An 8,842-nucleotide genomic window follows, 5' to 3' on the forward strand; every position below is an offset into this window, starting at 1 on the left:
TAGCATGCATGCTATAACTTAGGGCGCCAGCGCTTCATTTATTTATGCTCAGGGTCTGCGCCTGGCTTTGTACAGAGGGTTACATGCCTTGCCGGCAAGGATTGTACAAAAGGTGGTCTGCCGGGGGGCCCGGCAACCGCCTTATGGGTAAAACTTGTGAAGATGTTCGATGTTTGAGGAGTTGCTTATGGTAAAGCACATATATAGCCTTGTGGATAGTAACAAGGGATGCCAGCATGCAACATAGTCATTGCTCTAATTTTTTGCATGCACAAAGACTACAATAAACAAAACTGAGAATCAGTAGCTACTTTAGTATATATACTTAATCGCGTGAATAGATCTGGCTATACTACAAGTCCTACTATGACCAAGCCGGATATATCTAATGGAATTCACATGGATAACACAAAGTTTCGGGAGAGAAATACCTCTGTAAAAACAAACAGAGCAAACTGGATATATGCAGTTTTTGCATAACAAAATTGAATGACACTGAACTCTTACATGCTAACACAATTTTTACAATGATACAGTTGAGATCTCTCTCCCGGTTTTTTCTCCATCGTGCGTGCCAACTCAATTAACATGGTTCTCTAACATTATAACTTTTTTAAGGTTGACCCCCTATATGAAATATGTTATACAGGATAGCAAGTATCATGTATGAAATAACAATGGGAACATAAAAAATATTACTCAAGCTTACTAACAAAAAATTAATTGAAACATGATAGTTCAGCATCCATTCCCTTCACTAACAATGGAAAACCTTTGAGATTGAGACATTATGAAAATATCTTTATAGTCTTAGGATTGTGTCGAACAAATATTTATACTTCCAAATTAAGCAAATTCTCCCTCCCTCCCTTCCTCCCTAAGAGAGTTCTAAAATAAGACATTAGCTTGAGCCAAATCCAACGTCATCTACTAGGACTCACACACATAACAATCGACTGTCAATCACAAACACAAGAACTAAGAATCAAGATGTGTACACGAACTATCCCTGAATAGAGAGGTATAAAAAAGCAAAGCCAAGTTGGGTTCAGTTACTAGCATCCGTGGACAACCTTTGACTTCTAATTTTGTCACAGCTTCTTCACAAATGGAGGATCAACATGTTCAGAATTTATAGTTAACTGTAAGAAAGGCCTTGTCCACAACATGATTACTTTGACTCTCTCCACAAAAATCAATGCTTTGTCACTTGTCCACATGAATTCAGCTGCACAAATAAAGGCGGGAGTTAGGAGAAAACGTTATTTAGCTGAGCCAAAAAGTTATTTAGTGCTGAAGCAATATCATAGAGGTTTTTATTATAATTCCTATAAAATTCTGTTTGGAATTTGGACATATAGAAAATTTTGAAACTGAAGCAAAGTTCAAAGTTTAATCTTGTACGACATGTTCCAGACTGGATAATGTGGCATAAGAATATTAGGGTGACCCAGCCTAGAGTGATGGGACCCTTCTCTTCTGCCTAAGTGTATATAATGCATGTAAGCATCCAACACTGCACAAATACAAAAAACATTACAACTGAAAATATGTGCAGATGGCAATGAATAGCCTACTTTGAACTTATTTTGTGTTCAAGTACAATGAATAGAGGCTAATTGGTTAAGATGACACAAACTAAAACTGGGATTTTCTTCATTGTGAGATCATCAAAATATAGGAGAAAAGAGAACGACCGACTAAAGCTCATCGAATGGCAAATATGAACCGAACTCAACCTGAATATGATACCGTACAAAATTTGTAACATATTGCAGTTGATTTATGCAAATGTAAGTTCAGATATACAATGAAGTGAAGCTACAGTATAATGACTATTCAAAGCATCTTACAACATATGGAATTCCTGAAACTATTTATATTCCTAGTGTTCCTTGTGTACTACTGAAAAGCTTAGTTGTGTGCAAAAATAAATTGCCTGCAGTAATCGACGTGATTACTTATATCAGCAGAAAATAAGATTAAGAAGAGAAACTAGTAGACTTGGATGGATAACATACCTGGGCCGGAGACGAGGATGACCACGCCATGGCGCAGGAAGAACGTGAAGCTGTTGCTCAGGTTGAACATCCCCGTGAGCTACCTCCAGCCTGGCGCCACTGCACGCCGGTTCGCCGATGTATAGGACATGATCCCGTCTCCAGCGGCCCTTTACTCCTCCACCTACATTGTCACCATGTGCCTCTTCGCCACGCCTGCGCCTCTACTTACATGTGAGGATGTGCCCCTCGCAATTCTCCAACTTCTATTGCAGCCTCCCTCGCGATTCTCTTCTAGATCCAAAGAAGAGAACGGTCGACCTCTTATTCGCGCGGGATGCCGCGGCCCGCGCGGCGCCGGTCGAGACTGTGGGGCGGCAACATCGCGGCGCGAGAAGAAGAAGATGAGGAAAGATGCCATCAACTAGGCATTGGTGGCAATAGCGAAGTGGCGTGGAGGAGATGCAGGGGAAGCCATGGTTTGGAGGTGCCAGGGAGCAGTGTCGCTCGTTGCGCCAGGAGCGACTCTTCAAGAGGAGGCTGCGTTGGGGAGATCATGAGGAACGTCGGGAGGATCGTGGGAGGGGTGTGTGGGTGGGTGGGTAACTGGGTGGAACCAAATCAAAACGGAAGTGGGAGAGGGCATCGCTACAGGAAAAGAATCGGAGGTGGGAAGGGGTGTATCAATAGCGATAGTAGGAGGTCGAACCATCACAACGTTCAATTCTCCTTTAATAGTAAAGATTTGACCCAAAAGATGAACTGCACACACCATGTATTGAACTGAAAGGTCTTTCCCTTCAAAATTTAAATTTGTTCACAAATTCCTTTGTCTTACTCCCACTCAACTCCCTTCCTAGCAATCACCGTGTACATTTCTTCACACCTAAGTGCCACCAGAAATACAAGAAGATAAAGTATGTTGATGATGTTTCTCGTGCTTGGCTACTTCTCTGTCCGCTCCTTATCTGTGCGCTCACAATGGCTTCTTTGTTGTGTGTGCATTTCTTCCAAATTCAGTGAATAGTTGCCGAGATCTTGTCGTTTCCTACAAGAAATGCTTACATGTGAAGGGCACACGTTAAATCAAGGTGGACATGTGACGCACGCAATCGAATTTGTTTCAGGCTTCTCATCAACCGGTGCCTCGGCTGGGGTGAAGGGACTGGGAATTGTTTCATGTAAATAAAACACAGCTTAGAAATAAAAAGCACAAATCACCCTATGAATCTGGCTTTGAATTTGCCTTGTTAACACTATACTTTGCTATTTCTCTTTATGGAGCTCAGAAAGTTATAAGACCAGGGATACTCCACTATGTGGGAAGCTTATGAATTCATGATCATGCTATATTAGTGTTCCCTAAAAAGAGTAAGGAATAAAGCAGTAAAAAAAGGGCTAAGCTTAGATTCATAGCTCCAGCTTTAGCCAGAAACATCTCAAGTATATGTATATACTAAAACTACATGCCATCATATGTGGTACTATACAGAAAATTTAAGTCCTAATGACCTTTAGTCTCAAGTAGTATGAGCTAGCAACTCCGTCTTTCCCTCTCTCTAGTTCTAAATATGAACAACAAAGTAACAAAAGGCATGTGATTACTCAATCTCCTCATCTTTAAATAGTCCAGAATTCAACCAAATGATGTATTATTATCCATTTGTGCTAGTTCTCGGCTAGCTACAGAATGTACATTCTCCTCATGATCATCCCATATTACTCATTTTATTTCTTATGGTAAAGGACATATATAGCCTTGTGGATAGAAACATAGGGATGCCAGCATGCAACATAGTCATTGTTCTAATTTTTTGCATGCACAAAGACTGCAATAAACAACACTGATAATCAGTAGCTACTTTACTATACATACTTAATCGCGTGAATAGATCTGGCTATACTACAAGTCCTACTATGAGCAAGCCGGATATATCTAGTGGAATTCACATGGATAACACAAAGTTTCGGGAGAGAATTACCTCTGTAAAAACAAACAGAGCAAACTGGATATATGCAGTTTTTGCATAATAAAACTGAATGACACTGAACTCTTACATGCTAACACATTTTTTTTACAACGATACAGTTGGGGTCTCTCTCCCAGTTTTTCTCCATCGTGCGTTGCATGCATGCGCTGAGTTGATCCCTAGCAAGATCAGAGAGAGCGAAACAGAGAAAATATCAAGCCAACTCAATTAACATGGTTCTCTAACATTATAACTTTTTTAAGGTTGACCCCCTATATAAATATGTTATACAAGATAGCAAGTAGCATATATGAAATAACAATGGGAACATACAAAAATATTACTCAAGCTTACCAACGAAAAATAATTGAAACATGATATTTCAGCATCCATTCCATTCACTAACAATGGAAAACCTTTAACATTAAGACATTATGAAAATATCTTTATAGTCTTAGGATTGTGTCGAACAAATATTTATACTTCCAAATTAAGCAAGTTCTCCCTTCCTCCCTTCCTCCCGAAGAGAGTTCTAAAATAAGACATTAGCTTGAGCCAAATCCAACGTCATCTGCTAGGACTCACACACATAACAATCGACTGCCAATCACAAACACAAGAACTAAGAATCAAGATGTGTATGCGAACTATCCCTGAATAGAGAGGTATAAAAAGCAAAGCCAAGTTGGGTTCAGTTACTTGCATCCGTGGACAACCTTTGACTTCTAATTTTGTCACAGCTTCTTCACAAATGGAGGATCAACATGTTCAGAATTTATAGTTAACTGTAAGAAAGGCCTTGTTCACAACATGATTACTTTGACTCTCGCCACAAAAATCAATGTTTTGTCACTTGTCCACATGAATTCAGCTGCACAAATAAAGGCGGGAGTTAGGAGAAAAGGTTATTTAGCTGAGCCAAAAAGTTATTTAGTGCCGAAGCGATATCATAGAGGTTTTTATTATAATTCCTATAAAATTCTGTTTGGAATTCGGACATATAGAAAAATTTGAAACTGAAGCAAAATTCGAAGTTTAATCTTGTACGACATGTTCCAGACCGGATAATGTGGCATAATAATATTAGGCTGCACCCAGCCTAGAGTGATGGGACCCTTCTCTTCTGCATAAGTGTACATAATGTATGTAAGCATCCAACACTGCACAAATACAAAAAATATTACAACTGAAAATATGTGCAGATGGCAATGAATAGCCTACTTTGAACTTATTTTGTGTCCGAGTACAATGAATAGAGGCTAATTGGTTAAGATGACGCAAACTAAAACTGGGATTTCCTTCATTATGAGATCATCAAAATATAGGAGAAAAGAGAACGACCGACTAAAGCTCATCGAATGGCCAATATGAACTGAACTCAACCTGAATATGATACTGTACAAAATTTGTAACATATTGCAGTTGATTTATGCAAATGTAAGTTCAGATATACAATTCAGTGAAGCTACAGTATAATGACTATTCAAAGCATCTTACAACATATGGAATTCCTGAAACTATTTATATTCCTGGTGTTCCTTGTGTACTACTGAAAAGCTTAGTTGTGTGCAAAAATAAATTGCCTGCAGTAATCGACATGATTACTTATATCAGCAGAAAATAAGATTAAGAAGAGAAGTTAGTAGACTTGGATGGATACCATACCTGGGCTGGAGACGAGGATGACTACGCCATGGCGCAGGAAGAACATGAAGTGGTTGTTCAGGTTGAACATCCCCGTGAGCTACCTCCAGCCTGGCGCCACTGCACGCCGGTTCGCCGATGTATTGGACGTGATACCGTCTCCAGCGGCCCTTTACTCCTCCACCTACACTGTCACCATGTGCCTCTTCGCCACGCCTACGCCTCTACTGACATGTGAGGATGTGCCCCTCGCGATTCTCCAACTTCTATTGCAGCCTCCCTCGCGATTCTCTACCTAGATCCAAAGAAGAGAACGGTCGACCTCTTATTCGCGCGGGATGCCGCGGCCAGCGCGGCGCCGGTCGAGACTGTGGGGCGGCAACATCACAACGGAGGCTGCGGCCTGAGAAGAAGAAGATGAGGAATGCTGCCATCAACTAGGCATTGGTGGCAACAGCGAAGTGGCGGCATCGCGTGGAGGAGATGCAGGGGAAGCCATGGTTTGGAGGTGACAGGGAGCAGTGTCGCTCGTTGCGCTAGGAGCGACTCTCCAAGAGGAGGCTGCGTTGGGGAAATCATGGGGAACGTCGGGAGGATCGTGGGAGGGGTGCGTGGGTGGGTAACTGTGTGGAACCAAATCAAAACGGAAGTGGGAGAGGTCATCTCTATGGGAAATAAATCAGAGGTGGGAAGGGATGTCTCGATAGCGATAGTAGGAGGTCGAACCATCACGACCTTCGATTTTCCTTTAATAATAAAGAGTCGACCCAAAAGATAAACTGCATAAAAAAATCAAAGAATACATTACTGTGCTAAACAAGCAAGCTAGCCATGCTCCACCTTCACTTGATCCTGAAATCAACCCCTTCCTAAAGATGATACCGACATATTTGAAGCAAGCAATTCGGGAAATGTAACAATCCACAATTAGTTTGCAGAACAAGAGCAGAAACAATAGACCTGCCTAACAGTCTTGGCGCATACATTGCCCCAGTATAACAGCGCGACACACCAGGTGCCATCTTCCCCTCGGACTGAAGCCTGACTTTGACAAGGTCAATGGGGTTGGCCACAGAGATTATAAGGGCACCTAATGCAGGTCAGCCAAACCATCTTATGTTGCTGCATATTTCATTTCACATGGAACGGAAAATTGTTTGAGAATACAGCGATGAGGGTACCAGTGGTGAAGCCAACGGCTATCTTCTTGGACAAAGGTACATCCCCAACATGGCACCAACATAGAAGGATTTGACCTGAAGGTCGTCAGGCACAACAATTCGGGTCAAGTTCATTGTTGAGTACCACAACCACTACTCACGCAATGCAATACCATACATATAGATGAGGAAGGGGGTAAAGGGAGGGAAGGGAAACTTACGGGCTCATAGCGACCGTCGTAGATGCACCGGCGATGGAGGCCAGGGCCGATGCCCTTCCAGAGTGCGGCGGCGCCTTCCTCCTTGGCGATGGTGGCGGCGGTGCCGAGCAGGCCACGGTACTTGGGCCCAGCGAGATCCCTGGCGACGACCCTCTTCTGCAGTTGTAGCCTGACCTTGGCCGTGTCAAGGGGTATACTGGATGCTGATGTACTTTGCCGTGTGCGCCGGATTGGCACACCTTGCCGGGGCATAGGGGAATAAGAGAGGGAAGTAGAAGACGACGACGGGTTTGGGATCTTGGGACGATTAGAGACGCAGAGACCGAGGCCGCGAGCAAGGATGGGGACGATGGCGGCGGCGGCGGCGATAACCCTAGACGGGAAGGAGAAAACAAGGGCAAGGAGGAAAAAGGTCGTGGCCGGCGGCACCTTTCCTGGGGTGTCTTCGCCGCCCTGGCCCCTCTTCGCCCGCGACCTATCACGCTGGTCCTGGCATGGCCCGCCGACTCTGCTCTGCTTGGCCCATGAGAGCTGCCCCATCCCCTCCCGCGGCGCGCTGATCTGGTCTGCCGCCATTGGCCGCTGCTGCTCCTCCATGAGCCTGTCGGTCACCGCTACTCCTGCGGCCTAATCTCTCCTGGAGCGTCTTCCTCTCTGACAGAGAGGAGGGAGACGTGGGTGAGGAGGAGAATGACTGGTTTCGTGCGGGGCGAGGCAACTGCGAAGCTTTCTCCAAATTTCCTCTCGCTCCCTTATTTTAATTGGCGACGACATGGGCCAGTAGCACCAAACAAGCAAGACCCAATCAAAAACGAGCGAGGAGGAGGAGGAGCGACTAAACAGTGCATCTGCCTGCGTGGACATCACGAGAATGCGCCCTTCATCCGACTGTTAATGGGTTTTACTACGGGTTGGGGCGCCACTTGGTGGTGCCTCTTGAGCGGAAGCTGGGCGATTGGGCGCGCCCTTTTGTAACGCCCCAAGATCCGATGCGCCAGGTGTCTTCCAGTCATTCGTCATTGTTGCCATGTCATTTGCTTGCGTGTTGCATTTTGACATGTCATCATGTGCATTGCATCATCATGTTTTTCAAAATTTGCATCCGGTCACTTTCTTCGTGGTCCGTTTCGTCATCCGACACTCCCACATGCATCCACGGCACCCCTCTTATCTTGTTTTGTGAGCCGCAGAAAAACGTTCTCGGAATGGGCCGAGATTTTCCGAGTGGCCTTGGTATATCACCGGTAGACCGCCTGTCAAATTTCGTTCCATTTGGAGGTCGTTTGATGCCCCAATGGTTAACCAAGTTAACCGAAACCCCTCTCTCTTTGCAGCCCAGCACCCCTTCACAACAGCCCAATATCCCATCCAAACCCCTCCATGCTCTCCGCCGTTGGATCACGATCATGTGGGCGAAAACCGCACCTCATTTGGACTCTCCTACCTCCCTCTACCTATAAAAGGCTCCTCCCCCTCCATTTTCGGGTAAAACCTAGCCTCCTCTTCCTCCGCGCCGCCGAACGCGTTCCCCCGCCGCCGGACATGTCCGCCTCCGCTCTGCAGCCAATCCTGCACCGCCACGTCACCGCCGGCGGCTCCCTCTCTCCCCTCCGCGCCGCCGGCCCGTAGAGCCCATCCCGGACCCGCGCGGGCCCAGATCTCGCCACCGCCCGGCCCGCTTCGCCCCGCCGCCTCGCGCCCAGCGCCGCCCTCAGGCCACCGCTCCGTCGCGCGCCTCCCCTCGCTGCCCAGCTCCTCCCTCCGATGCCGCACTCCAACGCTCGTGCTCCGCCGCCGGCCGCCGCCAGGATCTCGCCGCGCCGCCCGACATCGTCGTCTGGCATCCC

The 8,842-nt window shown here is 45.6% G+C and overlaps 1 pseudogene; it reads right to left on the reverse strand.

The window, feature by feature from the left end:
* Window positions 1-2,778: 2,778 nt before the first annotated feature.
* On the reverse strand, window positions 2,779-7,763 carry LOC123091966 (mitochondrial brown fat uncoupling protein 1-like; annotated as a pseudogene).
* Window positions 7,764-8,842: the final 1,079 nt, after the last annotated feature.

Source organism: Triticum aestivum, chromosome 4B (genome assembly GCF_018294505.1).
Source record: "Triticum aestivum cultivar Chinese Spring chromosome 4B, IWGSC CS RefSeq v2.1, whole genome shotgun sequence".
In the NCBI taxonomy this organism is placed as follows: Eukaryota; Viridiplantae; Streptophyta; class Magnoliopsida; order Poales; family Poaceae; genus Triticum; species Triticum aestivum.